Here is a 25,395-nt window from a genome sequence, read left to right on the forward strand (position 1 = left end):
TACCCCCCACCCCCCAGCAGTCAGAGCGCTGGGGATCCCAGTTTCTAGGTTTCCGGTGTGCCAGGTAACCATGGAACCGAATTCGTTCTCAGGACCCTTTCCTTTTACCGACCTCTGTAAATCCCCCTCCAAGCGGTCTGACTTCTGCATCAGGAATATTGTGGCAGAGGGGCGACCTCGCGGTTCCCACCCATCACAGTGCACGTTGCTGAAAGCGGTGGGACACGCATTTGGGTAACAGGGCGACCCCTAAAGGTGAGCGGCTGGGTCTGGAGACTGGAGGCCCCAAGGAGCACGCCGAACCGGACGCGGGGCAGCGGAGGTGCTCGCGGTCCAGGGAGTCCAGAAGCGCCACGCGGGCCTCTGCAGGGTGGGGTGGGCCGCTCGGCCCGCGGCCCCTACTTCTCTCCCGCCCCGCAGCCTGGAACTCCCCCCGGCTTCGGGCGGCCGAGCTACTCGCTCACACCCTCTCCCCTCCGCGCCCCGCCCGCTGCCCGCCAGCTCCCCACCTCCGCGTCCAGCCTCGCAGCTGCCGAGCGCCGGACGCGCCGGACGCGCCATGCCGCGCTGGGCCGCTGAAGAGTAGGCCGGCAAACCGTCCGGGAGCGGCGGGGGCGGTGCCCAGCCCGCGGGAGGGAGGAGGAGGGCCGTGGCCCGAGCGAAAGGGAAAAAGGAGGGCTGGAGGGCGCCAGCAGCCAGCCCGTCGGCGGGGACCGGCAGGTAAGCGCGCGGCGTCGGGATGGGTCTGTCTTCCTCGGGTTCCTGAGACCCGGCCGGGGAGCCGCGGAGCTGGCGACCAGCGTGGGCGGCTCGGGCGCAGCGCCTGGACCTGGAGTGCGACGGGGCGGCGGGGCGAACGCTCCCTCCGCCCGACTGCGGCTCTGAGCCGGGGCCCTGGGCCGCCCTAAAAGGCGGAGGCTGAGGGCCGAGCTCCGGGAGCTGGCACCCCGACAGTGGGAGAGGGCGCGCCGTGGGAAAGGGGGCTCTGGCGACGCGTTCTCCGAGGGAGAGGGGCGTGTGTATCCAAAAGCTTAAAACGGGCTCCAGCTCTCCCCAACCCTCCGCGAAAAAGAGCCACGAGCTTTGTTCGCGCGGGCGGTCTTCGAGACCCGACTGATGGGGACTCAGTTTGCCGCGCCGCGCGGTGGGTGCGGCGGAGCCTGCGGAGCGCGGACGCGACCCGGGCCCCAGACGGCTTGGCGCGGCAGCGTCTGGCTGGACGCAGAGCAGGTGGCTAAGGGCGCGGCGGGATGGAGCGGCAGCCAGGAGCCTGAGGATGGGGACAGGAGACTGGAGGTCTCGGGTGAAAGCTTTTCGACAGGGACTTGCCATTTCAAGGCTCCGGAGGTATATACGTTTCAGGTGAGGAGAGGGAGCGCTGACGGTCTCCTGAGAGCCAGATGAGGCAGGCAGCAGAGGTTTTCCGTGGCTGCTTCGACAGTGACACTTATTTGTATGTACCGTCCACACGAATTCCCTGGGGATCTTGTAAAAATACAGATTCTGATTCAGTGGGTCCGGCCGGGGTGGGGCCCGACAGTCTGCATTTCTGACAGGCTCTCAGATGCTGCTGCTCCATGGATCACACTTTACACGGCAGGCCCTGCAGAAGTACTTTTTGTCCAACAGGCTGAAAACCTTAGGAAAACTGGGACATTGGGAGAGGAGGTCCTAAGACTTTACAATCCCATCTCCACCCCAAATACACACATTTAAACGATTGCTACTCATTTAGTAGCAAAATGCTTTACTCTTCTTACCGGGTTACCAGCCAAATACATTATCTGATAGTAGAGCTGGCTTCATGGGCATGCAACCTGTATTTGGTTTAATGTTCTGCTGTTGCTGTCGAAATTCTGAATAATTTTTGAAGGGGCTTCGCATTTTTATTTTGCACTAAGCCCCACAAATTATGTAGCTGATCCGTAGGCAGAAAAAGGACCCATTTCTTTCCTTTTTTTTTTTTTTTTTTGGCTGTGTTGGGTCTTCGTTTCTGTGCAAGGGCTTTCTCTAGTTGTGGAGAGCGGGGTCCACTCTTCATAGCGGTGCGCCGGCCTCTCACTGTCGCGGCCTCTCTTGTTGTGGAGCACAGGCTCCAGACGCACAGGCTCAGTAGTTGTGGCTCACGGGCCCAGTTGCCCTGCGGCATGTGGGATCTTCCCGGACCAGGGATTAAACCCGTGTCCCCTGCATTGGCAGGTGGATTCTTAACCACTGCGCCACCAGGGAAGCCCAAGGACCCATTTCTTTGATCAGTGTTCAGAGCTGGTGGGTGATGGAGAGTGAAGGTTTATTAAGCAAAGACTAGCTAGATGTTGCAGTTCCTTTCATCTTTCTCAACTTCTTTTCAGCTATTTTAAGAGATAAGCCTATGAGTATAATTTCAGTTCTACATGGTATGGCAATATTTATTTTAAAAATAATATCAATAATCTATTAAGAGCTTAATTATTAATACAATTAAGTTCGATGTTGTAATAGTTTGTGAATTGAGTGACAAAGGCGTGTGCTATTTTCAAAGGATTTGGAGAGTTTTTATTTAGTGTCCCAAAGTTTTGCTTACTTAAGATCTAAAATGAGCTGGACATTGCTAAATTGGCTGCTTTTTTCAGCTCAAATGCAAAGCTGGAAAATAAAAAGTGGCCAAATTTTGAAGCTGTTCAGGGGTATTGCTTTACAGGGCCTCAGTGCGACGCCAGCCCCTATCGGATTCCCTCTGCTTTTATCATTCCCACATCCCTGCAAGGTGACTTTCATTAAAAGGGGGATAGAGCAGACTTTGCTATTGAAAAACACTGAAGAAATGCAGGGCCAGCATTAGTGTTTTCTGTGAATAATTCTTGCCCCAAACCCACAGACTGCAGGTGTGTGTACTTTTCTAGAGAAAAAATAAAAAATGTTGGAGACACAGAAAAGAAAAAAAATGGAACTTTAATTATGGATATGATTTTGTTCAGCAGAGGGAGGAAAAAGCCTGGGAAATGGCATTTCATTGGCGGGTTTGGCAGGCAAAGGAGAGCTGCTGTGTTTCTGGTACCATGAACAGCCTTCCAGAAATGGCAAAGTGAGTTTGCTCAGGTGTTAGGGAGAGCCACTGAGGAAGCTGCACTTCCACGGCTAATGTGGTCATTCTGGGTGCTCCAGTGTGGCTGCGGTGTGCCTGAGGCTGGTTGGGGACTCAGCGAGGGGGACATCACCGTGAGGTCCCTAGTGCTTTCACAGCGTACATGAAACTGACAAACACATTTTTCCATTTTGTTGCCTGAGAGTGCCAAGATAGCTCAAATACACACTACAAACTGGGAAGAGCACCATTACATTGAAAAGAAAGAGAGAGCTGGGGGTCGGGGGGAGGGGAAGAATGCATTTCTGTGGTGGTAATAATTCTGAAGATAGAAAGGAGAGATTCTGCCTTTAGTAAAAACCTGGGAGCTGCCTTTTATGCCTCACTGAGAAAGGCCTTCGCTACCTCAAGATAGAAGAAAACAATTTTTCTGCTAAAATGTTCATGGTGTTAAAAATACATGGGTCTTTAATCCACATGGAAATTATCTGGGGGTTGTGGTATGAGGTGGGAGATGTTGGACGTTAAGAAATGGGGTAAACATTTGGGAAAAATTGTCATAAAATAAATCCCCTCAATCAAAGTCTGTGAACACTGTGTTCCATTTTATTTATTTTTTTATTTTTTTCTTTTGCGGTACGCGGGCCTCTCACTGTTGTGGCCTCTCCTGTTGCGGAGCACAGGCTGCGGCCGCGCAGGCTCAGCGGCCATGGCTCACGGGCCCAGCCGCTCCGCGGCATGTGGGATCTTCCCGGACCGAGGCACGAACCCGTGTCCCCTGCATCGTCAGGCGGACTCTCAACCACTGTGCCACCAGGGAAGCCCCTGTGTTTCATTTTATAAATCTGCTTAACTCTTGAGCCGATTCCATGTTTTAAAAATTGAAGTACAATTGTAAAGCAATTATACTCCATTAAAGATGTTAAAAAAAAATTGAAGTACAGTTTATTTACGATAACATTCACCCTTTTTAGTGTACAGTTCTGTAAGCTTTGACAAATACATGTACTCATGTAACCACCCCCATGGTCAAGATGTAGAAGAAGTCCATCACTCCAAAAAGTTCCTTATTGACGCTTTGTAGTCAACCCCTCCCACCACTCTCAGCCCCTGGCAACCACTGACTTGTTTTCTGTCCCTATAAAATTGGTCTTTTCCAGAATGTCCTGTGAATGGATTCATACACGATGTAGCCTTCTGAGTCTGGCTTCTTTCACCTGGCATAATGCACTTGAGATTCACCCGTGTTGTGTGAATCAGTAATTTGTTCCTTTTTATTGCTGAGTAATATTCCACAGTTTGTCCATTTACCAACTTTTGGTGATTATGAATAGGGCCAGTGTAAACGTTCACATACAGCTTTCTGTGTGAACATAAGTTTTCATTTCACTCCAGTAAATACCTAGAAGCAGGATTGCTGTATTGTGTGGTAAATTTAACTCGATAAGAAACTGCTGAACTTTTCCGAAGTGGCTACACCAGCGTGCACTCCCACCAGTGATGTATGAGAGGTCCTGTTGCTTGGCATCCTTGCCAGCCCTTGGTATTGTCAGCTTATTTTATTCCAGCCATTCCAGTAGATTTGTGGTGGCATCTCTGTCATTTTAGTTTGTGCTTCCCTGATAACTAATGATGTTGAGCATCTTTTTGTATGCTTTTTGGTCATTTGTATATCTTCTATGAAATCTGTTTTTTTTTTTATTGTATTGTGTGTCATTATTGAATTGTAAAAGTTCTGCATACATCTGCACACAAGTCCTCTGTCAGATATATGTATTGCAAACATTTGCATTTAGTCTGTGGCTTGCCTTTTCATTTTCTTTATTTTTTAAAAAAATTGTGGTAGGAATACCTAACATGAGGTTTACCCTCTTAACGAATTTTGAAGTGTCCAATACAGTATTGTGAACTATAGGCATGGTGTAGTACAGCAGATAGCTAGAACTTTTTCATCTTGCATGACTGAAACTTTGTACCCTTTGAACACCGATTCCCCATTTCCCCCTCCCTCCAGCCCCTGGCAACCACCATTCTACTCTGTTTCTGTGAGTTTGACTCTTTTAGTTGACTCATACCTCATATAAGTGGAATTAATGATTTTTTTTTTTGAAGAGCACAAGTTTTAAATTTTGAGAAGGTCTAATTTATCAGGTTTTTTTTCTTCTATGAATAGCACTTTTGGTAACCTGTCTGATAAATCTGTGTCTACCTCACATTTACCAAGATTTTCTCTTGTGCCACCATCTAGACATTTTATAGTTTTATCTTTTGTATGTAGGTTTATGACTTCATTTTTCTAAAATTAATTTATTTTTGGCTGCGTTGGGTCTTCATTGCCGCACGCGGGCTTTCTCTAGTTGTGGTGAGCGGGGGCTACTCTTCATTGCGGTGGCCTCTCTTGTGGAGCACAGGCTCCAGGTGCACAGGCTTCAGTAGTTGTGGCATGTGGGCTCAGTAGTTGGGTCTCGTGGGCTCTAGAGCGCAGGCTCAGTAGTTGCGGTGCACGGGCTGAGTGGCTCTGTGGCATGTGGGATCTTCCTGGACCAGGGCTCGAACCTTTGTCCCCTGCATTGGCAGGTGGATTCTTAACCACTGCGCCACCAGGGAAGTCCCACGGCTTCATTTTGAGTTAATTTTCATATGCGTCAAGGTTCACTCTTTTCCATATAGATAGTTGCCAGTTGTTGCAACACTATTTGTTGAAAAGACTATACTTTTCCCTCATTGCATCCCCTTGGCCCCTTTGTCAAAAATGAATTTACTGAGTATGTGTGGGTTTAATTTTGAACTCTCTTCTGTTCCATCGATCTGTACATCTGTCCTTATGCCTATACCACACTGTGTAGGTGTTACACATTCTTTTTTTTTTTTAATAAGAGGGTATTTTGTTGTTGTTTTCTTTAAAATTTTTTTTGTTTCTTTTTTTATTTTTTGGCCGCGCTGCGTGGCATGTGGGATCTTAGTTCCCCAACCAGGGATGGATCCTGCGCCCCCTGCATTGGAAGCTCGGAGTCTTAACCACTGGACTGTCAGGGAAGTCCCACACATACTTGTTAGGTGCATTCCTAGACTGTTTTGTTTGTAATTTGTATTGCTTTTAGAAATTGTATCCTTTTTTGCCCATTTCATTTTATTTTTATTATTTATTTATTTATTGGCTGCTTTGGGTCTTCCTTGCTGCGCGGGCTTTCTTTAGTTGCGTTGAGCAGGGGCTACCTTTGTTGTGGTGCGTGGGCTTCTCATTGCGGTGCGGTGGCTTCTCTTATTGTGGAGCATGGGCTCTAGGTGCACGGGCTTCAGTAGTTGTGGCTCGCAGGCTCTAGAGCACAGGCTCAGTAGTTGTGGCGCACGGGCTTGGTTGCTCCACGGCTTGTGGAATCTTCCCGGCCCAGGACTCGAATCCGTGTCCCCTGCATTGGCAGGCAGATTCTTAACCACTGCGCCATCAGGGAAGCGCCCCCCTCCCCCCATTTTATTTTGTTGTGACTATACTATTGTATAGACAGGTTTTCTAATTTTTTTGTAGGTCTAGCATATTCAAGCCATGTTACTGAACTTTCATTAGTTCTCATAGTTTTTCAGTCAGTTTTCTTGAATTTTCAAGGTCGACAATGAAACGGGCTGCAAATGGCAATGGTATAGGGGTCCCTCCCCGCCCCCAATATTTTTTCCTCAGTTTGTCTGGTCTCCTTAGTGGCTAGGCTGCCCTGTTAGAGTAGTGTTGAGGAGTAGTATCTGACTCAGGTGGGAACGCTTCTCATAGCTTACCACTAGGTATTCTGCTTGCTGTGGAGTTCTGACAGTTACCCTTATTAGTACCTTCAGGGGGTTTTCTTTCCATTTTTAGCTTTGAAATGTTCTAAAATTTAATTTTAAAATTTCTTGTTATGCTTGGTATTTTTTTTTTTTTTTTTTCATTGAAAGCCTAACAGTTTAGAGGTGAGTCAGTCTTCCCAGCTTTGGGAGGTCATATTTTGACCTTCTTCCCTGGAGAAGGAGATAGTGTAGCAGAAGTCAATTCATTTTATTTAGACTAGGAAGAAACTACCTTTGGAGCTTTTTTTATAATGTTCTCATTTGGGGGGGGGAATGCCAGGTACAGCGAGGAAGGGAGAGAATAAAGGAACAGTTTATATATAAATAAATATCTTAAGTATAAATAAGATAAGATAGCTTTTTGTAGTGTTTTTCAAACTTTCCTGCCCACCATTCACAGTGAAAAGTATAGATCTCAACCCAGTATGAACATACCTGTATATAATTGAAACAGAGTCTCACGAAGTATTATGCATTTTTCCTCTGTGCAGTGTATTCTGAAAATTTCAGTTCTCTTCCATCTGTTCTACTTCATTTAAAAATGATGATCATGACCCTCTGCATTGATTTGACACTCTTTCATATAACCCTGTTTTATAAAACTGTTCATTTAGGTTCTAAGCCCCCAAAATGCTGAACTGTGTCCAGGACAGATTCATTTTATATCACATCCTGTTATGATACAAAGTGAGTTCATTTTTAATACCCTGAGAGAGTGGTAGCTACCCAGATTTTTCTCTTGAATTAGGATATAGCCTCTAACCCAGTCTCCCAGCACCCAGTCTTGACCCCAGAGAATTGCCAGTAAAGGCAGTCTTGTAAATCCACTGCTCAAAACCTCTAACAGCCTCTACCACATTTACGCTAAACCCCCAGCTGCTGCTCCCTGTAGCCTCTGAGACCCTATATGACTTTTATCTCATTCTTCCCACACTTCTCCAGATATACCAGCCTTCTTGCTATTCATCACCCAAGCCAAGCATTTTCCTGCTTCCCAGCTTTAGTATTTGCAGTGCTACCTGCCTGGAGCACCATTTCACCAGATAATCACATAACTTGTCCCTCTGTTTCATTTGGGTCTTCTCTAACCCTCATTCTAAATCAGCATTCCTCACCTACCACTGTAAATGTCCACCCCTCATCCCACTTTTGTTTTCTTGTAACACTATTATCTGCAATTATATTATTTAGTTATTCGTTCACTGATTCCGTGTCCTTTTTTTCCCTGCTAGAATACAGGAGGGCAGGGACTTTGTGTATCTTGCTCACAGTTGTATTTTCAGGACCTAGAACAGTGGGACATAGTAGGTGCTCAATAAATATTTGTTGAATGGATGAATGAGTGCACCTAGAATCTAGAAGAAATCAGGCACTAATCCTAAGAGAAATTCAAATTCAGTTTTGGTGTGGAAATTTCTTTAGGTTAAGCATAGAGTATATTTTATTTGTATTTTTAATTTATTTATTTTTAGAGTATATTTTAATGTAAGTCATTAATCAACAGACATCTGGTATCCACTACATTTCTGACTCTGATAATAATAATGATAACTAACAGCTAATATTTATTTGGCAGGCAGTGCTCAATTTACGTATATTAACTCATTTAACCCTCCCATCCTCTTGGGGCAGGTACTATTATTATCATTTTACAGAGGAGGAAACTGAAGCACGGAGAGGTTAAATACTTTGTCCAAGGTCATACAAATGGTAAGCAGTAGATCCAGGGTTTGAACACAGACCATCTGATTTCAGAGCCTGTGTTTTTGTTTTTGTTTTTTTATTGAAGTATAGCTGATTTACAGTATCATATTAGTTTCAGGTATATAACATAGCGATTCAGTATTTTTACAGATTATGCTCCATTAAAAGTTATTACAAGGTAATGGCTATAATTCCCTGTGCTATACACTACATCCTTGTTGCTTATCTATTTTATACGTAGTAGTTTGTATCTTTTAATCCCATACCCCTAACTTGCCCCTCCCTCTTCCCTCTCCCCAGTTGTAACCACTAGTTTGTTTTCTATATCTGTGAATCTTTTCTGTTTTGCTATATACATTCATTTGTATTATTTTTTAGATTCCACGTATAAGTGATATCATACCGCATTTGTCTTTCTCTGTCTGACTTATCTCACTGTCCATCAACAGATGAATAGATAAAGAAGTGGTGTGTGCGCGCGCGCGCGCACACACACACACACACACACAGGAATATTACTCAGCCATGAAAAATAAAACTCTGCCATTTGCAGCAATGTGGATGGACCTAGAGCCTGTGTTCTCAACCACAGTGCTCATAGGAACAAGGAGCATACACAATTCCTGATCTTTATAAACATGTAATGTTATGGTTAGAAGTAAAACAATAACTTTCAATGTTGATAAGGAGACCAACATTTGGTAAACAGTTCAGTTGAATTAGTAGGATGGATCTTACAAGCCTGATCCAGATTCTTGGGTCATCTGCCTACCACTGCTGTTGTCTTCTTCTTGTCCTGGTATGGGTATCATTTGGGGGTCAGCAGGCCTTTCTATATATCAGTCCAATGCAAAGGCCCTTCTTAAGTGGGAAATATGAATTCAAGAGTCAATTCCCTTCAGTTTCTCTGCGTATGAGCTAGTTAATAGCACCTGATAAGGGTCCTTTTATCTTGGTTGGAGACAGTCCTTTAAATGATGCCTTTTCCAGTGTGCATAATCTCCTAGTTGCAGGTCACGGGGCATCTGATCTTCATCCAAAGGTAGATTGCTGTGATAAGCTTCAGAAACAAACTTTGAGTGTTCTTTTAATAATTCAATTAAACTTTCCAATAATATAACTTAACAACAAGGAGCTATCTGGGAAGTGAGTCTTAAGCAGTAAATACAGACCTCAATTAACAAACCTAGAATTTAATACTCACTGAAACAACCTTTTTGTCTCTAAAATTACCCTCATTTCTACCAAATATAGCCAAATTAAGACTGATTTGTTTGCAGAATAAGTCTGGCTAATTGACCAAATAGGCTCTTTTAAATTGGCTGTGCTGGAACTTTTCCTAAGGAATCTCGGGTCGAACTTTTAAAAGGCCTCTCCAGGCTGGGAAATCCATGGCAAGGGCTAGCCAGATTCCGCCTGTGATATGTATAGATTTGGGTGAATTCCTCTCTTCTTGAGGTCCACCAAACATCTTGAGATTCTTGAACATGTCAGGAGGTGACCTTCCTTATTCACCTGATAAGGCATCTGGGAACCTTAAGAGTTTCCAGTTTCTGGAGGGATTTGGTAGAGAGAAAATATAAATGTTTCGATTCCACTTACAAAGGCATAATTTACCAAGTTGCTGTATGCCATAATTACCCTGAGGGGAAAGGTTTCCTTATATCTGGAAAACACAGATTAAAAGCCAGTAATATTTCAGACAAAAACCATGCAAATTATAATCATATTCACCAGTTCACTCAGTCCAATGTAACGAATCCTTTTTGTTAACAGTTTTAGGAAGCCATCAGGTTTTCTGTTAGGATTCTTTAAATTTCTTACCTTGTTCAGCAGTATGGTCTGAAAGTTATTAGAAACCTGTACTTGTCAAAAAGTCCTTTCTATGAATCTTGAAGATGAAACATTTTTGCAGAAGGATCAGAGTAAAACAATAACTGTCTATGAATGACAAAAAAAACTTAAAAGGCATGGTTAAACACATGATTACAATGCCATTGACAAAGAAACTTGATTACTGCTGTGACATACAACATTTTAAGATGATAACTAGAATTATGACTGATACCATTTTACTAGGATGTATTCAAATTTTAGGAATTCCATATAATTTCTAGTATATCTATATTAATAACATTTACCCATACAATATAACTTAAGGTTTATCCCTCATTTGACAATGCTTCCTATGTAATTTAACATACCAAGCAAGCCTAATTAGTTTAATATTTCTCTTTGATATGCCTTAGGGGCTCTTTGGAAAACTCAAAGTTAGCTAGAGGTCAACGGACTTCAATTAGAATTTGATCTTTGGGAAGTTTGTCAAAAATATCGAAAAGTTTCAAAACACTTGGTCAAACACATAGGTCACTGGGAAACAATACTTGTTCACTTAACCAAAGCGACAATAAAAGATTTCAAAAGCAAATACAGAATATAACAACAAATTACTTAAAAGGTAAAGAAAATTTACAATCTGATATCAAAAGCAGCTCAATAGTCGAAAAAACTTTGTTTTCTTAACAGAGGGAAAACCAAATTCCAGTCTTGTACCAGCTTACTTTTAATAACAAAATCAATTTACTTAATTAAATTCAATCTAATCTTAGCCAACCCTGACCATGCACAAAACACTTTTCTCAGGGTTCCTTTTTTACAAACCTTCCACAACTTTTTGTATCCGTATTAATTTGTCCCTTATTTTCTTTCCCATCCAGAAACAATTAGCTCTAGGACAAAATTACCACTTTTTTCCCTTAGCAAAATGTATTTCTATTCCTCATACCTTCTTTTACTGAAAACACACATCCTACTTTCCTTGCATACTGAAAAATTTCCCTTATTATTTCTAGTAGCTCTAATTACATATATATTAAAATTTTTTTTAAATTTTTATTCATTGTGAACTTTTTTCTTATAAATTTATTTATTTTATTTTTGGCTGCGTTGGGTCCTCGTTGCTGCGCATGGGCTTTCTCTGGTTGCTGTGAGCGGGGGCTACTCTTTGTTGCGGTGCACGGGCTTCTCATTGCAGTGGCCTCTCTTGTTGCGGAGCACGCGCTCTAGGCATGCGGGCTTCAGTAGTTGTGACACGCGGGCTCAGTAGTTGTGGCTTGTGGGCCCTAGAGCACAGGCTCAGTAGTTGTGGTGCGCGGGCTTAGTTGCTTTGTGGCATGTGGGATCTTCCTGGACCAGGGCTCGAACCTGTGTCGCCTGCATTGGCAGGCGGATTCTTAACCACTGTGCCACCAGGGAAGGCCTATCCTTTCTACTCTTGATGGGCCTTTGGTTTGTTTCTAGTTTTTGGCTTTTATGAATAGTGTTGTGAGGATCACCCTTGTACATATCTTTTGATAAACACATATGTGCATTACTACTTGGTAAATGCTGTATTCCCTCTACCCTTCTAGGTTCTTGGCTGAGACACCCCTGTAATAAAAAGACAGATTAACAGGAGAGAAACAAGCACGTTTAGTAACATATATACCTCCTGTATACATAGGAGAGACCCACGAAAACTGAGTAACTCCCCCAAATGGCCCAAGCCCAACCACCTTCAACACCATCTTCAGCTAAAGACAAAAGAAGATTTTGGGGGGTGGTGGTGGAGGAGGCCAGTTATAGGAATTATCAGGAAAAATACAGTAAACAAGGGTAAGGTTGTTATGCAGATTTAAGTCCACGCCTTCTCCATTGACAGGAGTTTCTAGAGATTTAGAGTCACCCTTCTCTTCCTGGTACAGAAAGGGAGATACCCTTAAAGTGGAGATTTCCCTTATAAATGTAAATGTCTCTTACAAAAGGGTAACTTCTACTCGGTTTTCAGAGCTTCTCCTTTGTGTGCCGTTTCTTAAAAATAATCAGCCTCAAGATAATTCTTATGCCAAAGAGACATTTTGGGGTGTCATATTGTGCTCCCCTTCAATACCTAAAAGAACGCTTCAGATATATTTCTACTCATTTTCATGGTTGTCAGTTATTTTCTTCTCTGAATGCAATTAGGATTAGTAAACATCTCTGCATAAACTTCCGTATCTGTATCCATATACAGTGTTGAGGCTTTTTATTCATAACTTGAATTGTTTTAGTATCAGTTGTTTTTCTACTTCAATTTTTTTCTAAGAGTGTTTCTATGTTCATTTATTACTTTACCAGCTTACCTATATCAAAATGTCATTTTTAAGTATCTCAAGAATTTTGCCTTTTTCTTTCCCTGTGAGAGAGACACACACACACACACACACACACACACACACACACACACACACACACACACACACACACGTAATTGTTTTGGAATGAAAAGCACTCCTGGAACTGTCAAATGTATTTTGCAGTTATTGAGGCAAAGGTTTACCCCACCCGAATAGTCCTGGAGTGGTACAGGCTTATTAAGCACTGATTCCTAATTTTGCCAAGGGGGGAAAAAGGGAAGAACAAAGTGAATGAAAGCGGTTTTGAAAAACTAAAGTATGCTTTATTGTGTTGTGATTACACCCAGGTCCGCAGGTTGACTTATTATCTCCCTTTGTCCCAGACTGCATTAACTTATTCCATTCAGCAAATCTGAAGTTAACTGGACAAGCTGAATAGAGCAAATATAGCCTGAAATCGAGCAAATACCTTCCATCTGATTTTGGTAGGAGTCACAGCCGCTGAATGTACTCTTTATGTGGAGAACACAGCGAATACTATTATCTGTGGCACTGCTTTTCAGATGTACACATCAATCAGCTGGGGATCTTGTTGAAAGGCAGATGCGGATTCTGGGGTTCTGGGGTTCTGGGATGGGGCTGGAAGATGCCTGCTTTTTGGGGGACCACACTTTGAATAGAGAGGCTTTAGAGCACAGCCGGGTTTACATGAGACCTTGGTCGGTTGCCCATTCAGGGGTCATCCCTGCCCCAGTGCCTCTCGGGTTGGCCTCCCAGTGCGGGCTGAAGAACCAGGTGTGTGCAGTCCCCGTTAGAGCCACAAAAGCCCAGTGCTCTTTGGATGTTTCTTTAAATCTCAAGTAGCAACTCCTTTCAATCTCCCCTCACCTAGTCTCTCCTCAAACATTCCGAACACCTGAAGAAAAACGACTGCACTCCTCAAAAGCACGCCAAACCAACATACACACACACCCACACCCCAACCCCCGCCCTTACGCGCGCGAGCACACTTAATCCCAGGTACTGACCTGGAGGAAGGAGTGGGGCAGGGCAGGCACGAAGCCGCTCTCTTCTCCCCTGGCTTCAGTGCCTTGTACTTCCTCGTTCATTCCACAGAGACTGGGTGTCCGTTTCAACATCCCGGTGCCAAGCACTGCGGTACACACCGGCCCCCTTCCAGCCACTAGCTGTGCATTTCTCTGCCCGCCCATGTGGCAGCCTGGAGGGCTGGGGAATTAACAATCCCCAGCCCACCCCGGGAGCAGCCCTCAGCCAGCGCCTGATGAAAGCTGGTAGATAAAGAGCCCAGCTCCTTGCCCATGAGCAGGACCACTGAGACGGATGGACGGTCTGCGCTGGCTCCCAGAGCTCCCCAGGACTGAGACTCAGCTGCCCCCAGTGGTAACACCTGTATTAGCTGCCTTCCTGCCTCCGTCTCTCTTCCCCGTTCTCCTGTGTCCTGGGATCACGTCCTAAATAAATCGCTTGCTCTCGAATCTTTGCCTCAGAGTTACCTTCTGGAGGAACCCAAGCTATGGCAAGGCTCTTTGAGGCCAACAGTCAGGAAGTACTTTTGTTCGTTTTAATAAGGCCCCATTACAAGAAAACCCAGGAGCCCCTTGGGTTTGTCCTAGGGGGGTTTCACCACTGTCTAGTTATTTTGTTGGCATGACACCAACCATTCAGATGGCTGGAAATAAGCCCGATCATGGAGAGCGTGCTTCCGTGTTCCTGGACTGTCAACAGAGTTGATATCTGGGGTACCTAGCAGAGCTGATTCTTGTCTTTCTGACTCCTGACCAGGGGCATGTATCTCTGAGTTCTGCCTCAGAGCCCTGAGCACATCCTGTGGCCCCTGCAACCCTCATCCTGGCTGCCTCCTACTTCCATGCTCCTTTCCGTAGGCCTCCTTCCCTGGGGTTCTCTGTTGTGAGTTCTCTGCCCAGCCCTTTGGGACAAGGAGTCCTTTCTTGGACCTTCAGTTTACTGCATGGAGGCTCCTGACTTTAAGTTTCAGGGACGTACCACCCCTGTTCTCCAAGCTTTGCACCAATGATCAGTGCTTCTCATAGCCGTGTCTTTAGCTTGTCCCCCTCCTCCTGCCTTCTTCCCCAGACTGGAAATGGATCCAAACCTTGGCATAATTTAAACTTCTGAGTATATTTTAGAACTGCCTGTACTCAAATGGGGGATCTTAGCCCTTCTATATGTTCAGAAGTGTGCCTTTTCCCCTCAAGACCTTGTATGCAGCGCTCCCCTTTCTGTGGTTCCTTGTATGATGGGAACCCCCACCAGGCAGGGATATTTGGGAGGGTAGCCTGACCTGGCACTCTAGAATGGATTGCTCACAATCTTGCTGTACCCCTGCCAGGGTGCATTGCCCACCAGGCTGAACGCCCATGTCTTTGTTTGGGCCTCTTGGGGTTCCTGATTAGAGACCCTTGTTCCTTTGGATTTGGTATTTTAAGAGTACACACTACATCAGTAGGACTGTCTTTAATGTAAACATCCATGAAAACATCAAGGATGGATGGCTAGGTGACTGCTTCCCTGAGAGAGAGAGGGGCGGGGGGGGGGGGGGAAGAGGGAGGGAAGGAGGGAGGGAGGGAATCTTTCTCTTCTTATAAGGCCACAGCCCTATTAGATTAGGGTCCCACCCTTATGACCTCATTTAACCTTAATTATCACCTAGAGACCCTGTCTCCAGATACAGTCATGCTGGAGGTTAAGGTTTCAACATATTAATTTGTGGGGGGAGAGACACAGTCCAGTCCATAGCAGTAACTGTGCCCAGCTTCCCCCCCAACCCCTCCATTCATCTAGCTGAATCCTGAAATTCCACAATTTGAGATTCATTTCTTTGGTTTAAAGAGTTGTTAAAATGTAAATGTGCACAGAATTTGGTTGATGTGTCTTGATATGAGGTCGGCTCCTGAGAGCAGGTAGGGTTCAAAAAGTAGGAGGCCACTGGGTACCTGCAAGTTGGGAATGGGCCCCATCTAGAGGAGAGAAAGGGTACTAAAATGAAAGTTGGTTTTCTCGGAGCAGTGTCTTTTTGTTAACTTTGCCAAGGCCTGTTCAAGTCCTCAGAATTATTTTATCAGTTCCTGCAAAATAACCCTTAAGATCAAAGAACTGAGTACTTAACGTTGCTTTCTTGGATCTATGAACAATTTGAAAGACATTGCCTTTTATTTTTATTTATTTATTTATAAATTTATTTTTTATTTATATTATTTATTTTCGGCTGCGTTGGGTCTTCATTGCTGCTCGCAGGCTTCCTCTAGTTGCAGGGAGCGGGGGCTACTCTTCGTTGCGGTGCGCAGGCTTCTCATTGCTGTGGCTTCTCTTGTTGCAGAGCAACAAGAGAATGTTTAAATGTTGCAGCCAAAAATAAATAAATAACAAATAAAATGTTAAAATAATGATAAAGAGGGAGTCTTATTGTCTCTCTGCAAAGGGAGAAGTAGAAGTACAACCTCTCATTGGTTTTTCCAGCCTTCTGTCAACACTTTTTATTAGCCAACAAATTATGTGTAATGACAACAGCTGTTTGTAGTAAAGATTCTTATGTGTCATTGGAGCCTAAAGTACTTTTTGAATCATCAAAGATTAAGTTATGTATGGGATAATTTTCATATTAACTGTGATATTGATGAAGTCTTTTTTTAAAAAATTATTTAATTCATTTATTTTTGGCTGTGTTGGGTCTTCGTCGCTGCGTGCGGGCTTTCTCTAGTTGTGGCGAGCGGGGGCTGCTCTTCGTTGCAGTGCGCGGGCTTCTCCTTACAGTGGCTTCTCTTGTTGCGGAGCACAGACTCTAGGCGCGTGGGCTTCAGTAGTGGTGGCACGCGGGCTCCGTAGTTGTGGCTCGCGGGCTCTAGAGCGCAGGCTCAGTAGTTGTGGTGCATGGACTTAGTTGCTCCGCGGCATGTGGGATCTTCCGGGACCAGGGCTCGAACCCGTGTCCCCTGCATTGGCAGGCGGATTCTTAACCACTGCACCACCAGGGAAGCCCCGATATTGATAAAGTCTTGGTTACTGCTTGTTACTGAATGGTAATCCTTTATCAACCAGGATATTTCCATTTTAGTACTTCATCCTTCTCCCACGCTAACATCAAAATGGTACCTGAGGTAAAGTGAGCCCTTTTCGTGGCTTCTTATTGCTGGGATCGGCTGCTTGTGGATAATTAGCTCAGCTAATCAGAACATTGTGTATGAGTCGGGCATATGGCTTTGACCCCATGTGGCCTTTGCTCCTAGGGGGACCCATAGAGGGTGGGTCAGTGCTGTTTCAGTTCTGCTAAGGAAAGTGCATGGAATTCCATCTCCTTTGGACCTGCTCCATCAATGGTGTCATCTAGAAGTCTTTAACCCTGGCCGTACATTAGCTTTCAGAAAGTGCACAGAGGTAAGCACTGTCCTGAAACTGGTGTTCATTTTCTCATATATTTCTTTATACTTATATATGAATATGTCCCTAAGCAAGAGAAAATGCTACTTGCATGCTTTTGAACTTTATATGATTGGTATCTTTTTTACCCTCATATTATTCTGCAGCTTTAATTTTCAGTGTCTTTTTTTTGTGAGATGTGTCCTCGTTGCTACATGTAGCTCTAGCTCATTTCTTTTTCTTTGCTCTGTAGTAGTCTGTTGTGTAAATATATAATCTATTTGTACGTTCTTCTATTGATGGTCATTTAAATTGCTTCAGATTTTGTTGTTAAACATGAAGCTGCTATGAACAGCCTTGAACATGTTTCCTTGTGCTAATATATAAATATTTCTGTAGGGATTATATTCAGGAATGGGAGTACTGGGTGGTAGGTTATGTGCCTCTTCAACTGTACTAGTTGTTGCCAGATTACTTTCCTAAGCAACCGTGTAAGAGACTTCCTGTTGCTCAGCATCCTTGCCAACACTTAGCATAGTCAGACTTTTGAATATCGCTAAGATGATAGGTATGATATTTATCTCCTTTTGTTGTGATTTGCATTTCTCTCAGTACTAGTGTTCACTGACTAAGTTTCATCTTCGTGAAATTCTAGTTCAAGTTTCTTGCCTATTTTTCTCTATCAGTTTATCTGTATTTTTAAAAATTGATTTGTAGATGTTCTTTATATGTTCTGGATACTGATTTTTAGTGATATATGTTATAGATAATGTCTCCCAGTCTGTGGCTTATTTTTCACTTTTTATGGTGTTTTCTGATAAAGGTCTTTCAATGTAGTCAAATTTCTTCTTTTTTTCTTTTATGGTTTGCACTTTTTTTTTTTTTTTTTTTTTTGCGGTACATGGGCCTCTCACTGTTGTGGCCTCTCCCATTGCGGAGCACAGGCTCCGGACACTCAGGCTTAGCGGCCACGGCTCACTGGCCCAGCCGCTCCACGGCATGTGGGATCTTCCTGGACCGGGTCATGAACCCGTGTCTCCTGCATCGGCAGGCAGACTCTCAACCACTGCGCCACCAGGGAAGCCCTATGGTTTGCACTCTTTGTGTTCCTATCCCAAAGACATAAAGATATTCTTCTCTATTGTCTCCTAAAAGTTTTAAATGTTGGCTTTTGAAATAATTTTAGTCTAATTGGAATTGAGGGAGGAAATCTGTGTGTGGATTGTTTGTCCATGTGGAAAACCAGTTGTCCCAGGATCATTTATTGAAGAGTTGATCGTTGCCCTCCCTGAGCTGCATCTACCCTGGCACCTCCTTTGCTATATCAAGTGCCCATATATGTGTGAATCTGCTTCCAGGCTCTCTCAAATTTGGTTTCCTGGTATATTTTTCAAACCCTGAGTGAATACTACGCAGCCTTGATTGCTGTAACTTTCTCAAGAGTCTTGGTATCTGGTAAGTCAAGCCCTCCTTTGTTATTCTTTGTCAAATTGTCTTGGCCACTTTATTTTACATACACATCTTGCCCTCCATATCCATTGGTTCCATATCCGAGGATTCAACCAACTACAGATTGAAAATATTTGGAAAGAGAAATTCCAAAATGTTCCCAAAAGCAAAACTTGAATTTTCTGCAAGTTGGCAACTATTTACATAGCATTTACATTGTATTAGGTAGTATATGTAATCTAAAGATGATTTGAAGTATACATCCTTTGTAGGTTATAGGCAAATACTATGCCACTTTATATAAGGGAGTTGAGCATCCTTGGATTTTGGAACCTGTGGGGGTTCCTGGAACCAATCCCCCATGGATGCCAAGGGACGACTATACACCTTAGAGTTACCATCAAGTTCCATAAAGAACCTCATTAAGATTTTGAGTGAGGGCTTCCCTGGTGGCGCAGTGGTTGAGAGTCCGCCTGCCGATGCAGGGGACATGGGTTCGTGCCCCGGTCAGGGAGGATCCCACATGCCGTGGAGCGGCTGGGCCCGTGAGCCATGGCCGCTGAGCCTGCGCGTCGGAGCCTGTGCTCTGCAATGGGAGAGGCCACAGCAGTGAGAGGCCCGCGTACCGCAAAAAAAAAACAACAACAAACAAACAAAAAGATTTTGAGTGAAATTACCTTGAATTTGTAGCATTATATATATATTTCCAAATTACTTTGATATAGATGATCTCATTTGTGTCTTGCAACAGCTTGAGAGGTAGGTTAATATTACCCCCATTTCTCAGATGAGGAAACATATTAAAGAAATTAAATGCCTTGTCCACAGCTCACAAAGCTAGTCGATTGCAGAGCCTGGTCTTTTTTTGTTTTTAATATCCCTCTCTTCTTTTTTTTGTTAAGAAATAATTCACTAACTATAAAATTCACGCTTTTAAAGTGTACAATTCAGTGGTTTTTAGTATATTCACAAAGGTGTATAGCCATCACCACCATCTAATTCCAGGACATTTTCATCACCTGAAAGAGAAGCCCTGCACTCATTAGCGGTCACTGCCTGTTTTCCCCTCCTCCCCACAGACTCTGGCAGCCACCCATCTACCTTCTGTCTCTATGGATTTGCCTGTTGTGGAGATTTCATGTAAATGGAATCATGCAGTATTTGGCCTTCTGTGTCTGGCTTCTTTCACTTAGCCTCATGTTTTCAAGAGTCTTCCATGTCATGAATCGGAACTTCATACCTTTTTCTTCCCCTTCTTCATTTTTTCTTGGGTTCATTTCCTTTCTTCATTTTCATGTTCTTTCTTTTTTCATTCTATTCCTTTTCCTTCATTTCTTCAGTCCTTTAGCCAAATCTTTTGACTCCAAATCCAGTGCTCTTTTTACAGTTACCATGTTAAATCAATCAGTAAGTGGAAATTTATTTCTTTAAGAAGTTAAGGATGAAATGAAATGATTACACGTGAGCCTAACAACGAAGTTCTTCAGCCTCACTCCTTGCTGGCATGCGTTAGGCACTCAAACATTGAGCTGACTGCACCAGAATAGAGGATTCAGCATCAGAGTTCTGTAGAAGAGTCTTGCCAGTGTTGTTTATGCTAAGCCAAACTTTTGCTAAGCACTGTGCCTGGGAAGTGGAATATTGTTTAGGTTGTGAGCTGTGCATTAGATATGCAAACTTGCTTTTGTAGAAGAGAAGTCGTATTTTCTTCTAGCAAACATCAGGTTGTTCAGTTGATTGTGTTACATAGATCTTGATTTGAAAGACAGCATAAAGCACTGTATATAAAGAACCCATCTCTCTTTAAAAATGTACTTATTCAGTTAATCAATATTTTGATGTTAACCTTGAGCTTGAGTTGAACTATGAAGAAAAATCAGAAAGAATGACACTACAATTTGCCAAGCCCTGAACTAAACTAGGGACAAGTATGTATGTTTCCCTGCCAAGTCTGCTGAATTAATTCCTTACCACTCCCCAGACCACTCCCAGTGAACAAACTGAACCCACATTTGGCAGGGTAGTGGAAGAGGAGAGATTAAACATGCACACACATGCACACACACACTCACACACACTCATAATTAGTTGATCTGCAGCAAACCTCAAGCTATTCTCTTAACTAAACTTAAATCAAGCCAATAATTCATTTAGATTTTAACCAGCTCTTTTGAAAATTGTTTTATAAGGCTTTAGTTCTTCCAAATGTTCACAACCCACAAAATCGGTTTTGGAAATAATCCTTTTTCCCTTTGCCTACAAGGAACTGCAAAGTTGAGTTTGAGTTCATTTGCAGTAGTTTTTCTTTCCGTAGGTTTCCAGATATCATCCTTTTTCTCTGTTTCCTTTTTTAACTTGCTATGGATTTTCCCTTCTTCCCCAATAGTATGTCCAACTCCTTCAAAATCTCTCCATTCATTCATCCATGTACTCTTTCAACAAGTATTTCTAAAGTTCCTACTATGTGCCAGGCAACCTTCTAGTCACTGGGGACTCAACAGTGAACCCAAAGGACAAAACCTCAGCCTTCAACAAAGCTTATTTTCTAGTGGGCAAAGCAGATAATAAGTAAATAAAATACACATTATGTTAGATGGTGATTAGTGCTATCTATAGAGGAAAATGAATCAGAAGAGAGGCACAGGGAGCATTGAGGGGCTTCAGTTTTAAATAGCATTTCTCTAGGTCAGGAGTTGGCTAACTTTGGTCTGTAACCTTCCACCTTTTCCTGTGAATAAAGTTTTATTGGCACACAGCCACACCCATACATTTAGATGTTGTCTGTGGAGTTCATTAGTTGGAACAGAGACCATATGGGCTGCAAATATTTACTATTTGGCCCTTTGCAGAGAAAATGCAGATTTTTATATATGATAACTTTTTAGAATTAATATGCATGTCACACTTTTCAGCTTCCAAATCATCTTTACAAACGCTGCCTCATTGGAGTGTGGTAGAGGTGTTGGGAGAGGTCTAAGTAGCTTTGTTTTATAGGTGACTGAACTGGAGAGGTTACTGAGGTTGTCCAGGGCTGCTGCGCTTGTAAAGTGGTGATGTTTAATTCTAAAAGCTGGTGCTTTTTCCAGCCTAATCACCTGCTCCTGATGATAAATAAAACCCAGCTTTTTAGCACCGGGAGCTTCCTAGCGTACACAACACAGAAAGGCAGTACTACGTAGGCATCAAGAGTGTGGGCTGTAAAGCTTGGCTGCCCAAGTTCAAATCCTCACTCTGCCACTTACCTCTGTGACCTCTGTGCCTTGCGACAGTTTCCTTTTCTATAAAGCAGTTATAATAATATGCCTCTGGGTACGGGGGTGATACATCCCAGTTTGCCTGAGGCAACCCTGGTTTATGCCTATTTTCTCTGCGTTTATTAATAGTGTCTCATTTTACTCTCAGGTGCTCCAGTCTGGACATTAAATTATATACGTACCCTAGCTAGGGTTGTCACTGGGATGAGTTAGTACAAATAAAGGACTTAGAATCCTGCCTGACCATAGCCTGTGGCAGTGGTTTCTTATCTCAATGTTGTGCCTACTCATCCCTTAGTTTTCTTCTGACTCATTTTTTGATTCCATTAAGTCCAGACTGGTTGCTGTCTGAAGCGACTTTGTCTGGGTTAACAGGTGATGGAGGATCCTTCTTCTAGGGCACAGAGCCCTCCATCTGCAGTGTTCATGCCCCCGCGAGCGTCCGAGCTCACTCCCTGATCTCCTTTGGTGGGTCTTTGCTCAGATGTCATCTTCTCATGATGCTTTCACAGGCCACTTCTCTAATTTGCCATGCCCTCCCATACACTTCGTGTCTACTTCCCTGCTTCTCCCTACCTGGTTTTCTACCTAATACTTACTACTGAGAACATGTAGATTTTATTGAGCGGCTAATAATATTTTTAGTGTAGTTTTGTTTTGCTGTTGGATAGAAAGAAAAGAAACCCAAATACACTATGCCTGTGAGATTTATTTTTCTGTTTTTAAAAATAGTGTAGCTTTATTGTTAAAATTTGAGAAATTACAGAAAACCACAGTGAAACAAATATAATCCACCCATAGTCCCACCCCTCCCCCAGGGTTGTCATTTTGGGGTGTATTAAGAAGAAAGCAATTTTACACCAGCTCTAGAGGGAATGCATTTTCTAGTCTAATCATAGAACTTTAGCTAAACAACTTATAAGCAAATGAAGATTTCCTATGTTCTGTAAGTATTATAATTTTGATTCCTTTAAGATAAACTTTTCTTCATATTTTCATCTGAAACTGGTCTGAGAGAAAATATCAAAGCAATACTGGTCCAGCCTGGTCTCAGCCCCAGAAGTAAAGAAAAAAACGTGGCAGAGCAGCTGAGTGAGACGGCAAGTTTCCCCACTTGGAATTAAGGTTTCCTGGCGTGTTGGCAGTGTGTTAGTCCGACTCTTGCCAATGTAAACGCCTTAATAGAAAGGATCATGTGGTGGCATACTTTTTATTTGCTGACTTCCTTTATAATATAGAGCAAGTTGCACATTCTTTGTGTGTCACTCTCTCCTCCAAGAATATAATTCAGCTCCGTGTTTGCTCCACAGCCCTCTTTAAAACTTGTAATTGTTTCATACATTTGTTCGTTTACATTTTTATTTGAGTGCCCCACCAGCATGTAAGTACCAGAAGGGCACAGTTGTATCTGTCTTGCTCACCACTGTGTTCCTAGTGCCTCACGTAGTGCCTTGCACATGGTATTTACTCACTAAACATTTGTTGAATGGGGAGTCCACTGAGCCTGGCGGCGCACACTCGCCCACCGCGCAGGGGTCCAGGATGGGGACGACCCGTGTGCCGGGTTCTCAGCTGCGAGAGAATGAAGCCCTAAAAGATGGCCTTGGCCCCACAAATATCATCCTCACTTTCTCCCTCAGGCCCCCAATTCCTTTAACAAATGGCAGAGTCATCAATTCAACCATCTGAGTTGGTTTCAAGTACCAGTGCCTTTTGAGACAGGAAGCTCATTAAGACCTTCACACTCGGAGATCAAGAGGGATGTTAGCTGCGGTCTTGGGGGGTAGGGGGTAGTGGTGATAGGGTGGGGATGAGGAGAAGAGCACAGGGCAGGAGGGGGAAGAGGGCCTGCAAGGTGGGATGGCCAGGGAGGAAAGAGCGCAGGAAGGGCAGCGTGCCCGCCGCCCAGACTTCTCTAGTCTCTGCTAGAGAAGCTCGTTCAATTTCACGTGCCGCCCAGGCCGATGAAGCAATCAACCGAGTGCCTGACACACCTGAGCAGTGGATGATGGCAATAAGGCAATAGCTACATTTTCTGAGCATGTACTGTGAGCCATACTCTATGCTGAGCACTCCTCCTGTACTTACTACTCCTTTGCAAGAATTTTAGGACACAAATATGATGATTATTCCCATTTTATGGATAAGGAATCTGAGGTGGTGAGGCATTAAATACCTGAGATGACTTCATCCTGCAGCTTGTGGTAGGCTAAAATTTCATATTCATTCTCATCAGGACTCAGTAAAAATGTCTTGCTGTCCCCCCCCCCAACTGTTGCTTGAGGTCTGGGTGGCAGAAGGACTTACAGGAGCTGCTTCTGCAGAGTGGCCTTTCTACTATCAAGTTTGCTGACCCCTCATAGAGTTCAAGGTCAAACCAACTGGCCCACACATGATATCACATGGCTTTCCTTGCAGTGTATTAGAGAGTTACAGACCTTATAACAGGCAGGCCCAGTGCGCCTCATGGTTCAAGGAGACTTTGAGGTCTGGTGGCAAGTGAGTAGCTCTGGGACCACTCATGTGGTCTGATCCAGTTTTCAGAAAATATCCAGGGAGTTAGACTCTTGCTGCAAGGGAAAAAAATAATACTCTCTCACCACTTGGAACACCTTGGTTTTGGAAAAATCATTAAAAAAAAAAATACTGCAAAGCCCCCGATGCTGCATGATTGCTGGAGGGTCATTAGGGAAGAGGCAGTGTCCAGACACTTGTGGGAGGTAGGATTTTTTTATAGGCTGTTCGTGTGTCCAGTTTTGCAGTTTTTGGAGGAGGACTCCACTGGGGCTGTGAATGAAAACCATTGAATCTGTCACATTGTTGTTAGCCAGGTCACCTGGAAAAACACCCTGACGAATTGCAGCCCTGGGCGGGTCAAAGAGGGGAACACTAAAAAGAGAAGAAGAAAGTGCATGGCCTTGCTCTGGTGTGAGGCCAGGGCTCGGTGTCATAGCAAAATTCCCCGGTGAGAGAGGAGTTTCCACCATCGGAGGCTTTCCCCACCCTACTTTACACCATTATTTTTTACAGTCTGAAAAAATAATTCCACTTCTGGTGGAGCCAAGTAGAGTCACTTGAAGGCAATGTAAACAAAAGGAGCAGGTAGTGTTGATGCTTTAAGAGAACATCCTGATGAGGAAGGGAAAAAAATGAGAAGACCAGCTAGCAAGTGGGAGGTTTTCCTGGATGTAGGAGAGCTGCTTGGAATGGCACTGACTTCTGGTTTCTAAGGACCAGCCCAGCAAACCTAAACCTATAATGTAGGCAAAGCCTCCTTGGGGGTCTCTTCCCCATCCCTCTCCCTTTGCCCTCACTGAGCTAACAGCAGGTTCCCAGCTCAGTGCCCCTGTGTTGTCTGTGCCTGACCTCAATGGGCTCTCCCCAGTCATCCCTGCCTGTGGGATCCCTACTCACCAGCAAAGCTCATCTGATCAATGGAGCCACACTCGTCTGTTAATGACCACAGTCATTGAAATTTGCATCTTTAATGGGTTGCAGTGCCTTACAAAAAAAACAAGCCTTGAGAGGTGATCTTTTGGTTATTAATCAGAAATTAAGA

The 25,395-nt window shown here is 43.8% G+C and overlaps 1 protein-coding gene across 6 annotated transcripts in view; it reads left to right on the plus strand.

Moving 5' to 3' along the window:
* Positions 1-613: 613 nt before the first annotated feature.
* The window catches only part of ADGRG2 (adhesion G protein-coupled receptor G2), a 112,619-nt gene continuing 87,837 nt past the window's right edge, over positions 614-25,395 (plus strand). For 5 of the 6 annotated variants that reach the window (XM_089904733.1, XM_089904736.1, XM_089904732.1 and 2 more), the window contains exon 1: positions 614-720. The gene's annotated coding sequence lies outside the window, so the exon portion shown is untranslated. The remainder of the gene's footprint in view (positions 721-25,395) is intronic. The other variant, XM_022565497.3, reaches the window with a different exon arrangement.

Source organism: Delphinapterus leucas, chromosome X, assembly GCF_059928025.1.
Source record: "Delphinapterus leucas isolate spDelLeu-1000000601 "Yukka" chromosome X, BTC_Dleu_Yukka2, whole genome shotgun sequence".
In the NCBI taxonomy this organism is placed as follows: domain Eukaryota; kingdom Metazoa; phylum Chordata; class Mammalia; order Artiodactyla; family Monodontidae; genus Delphinapterus; species Delphinapterus leucas.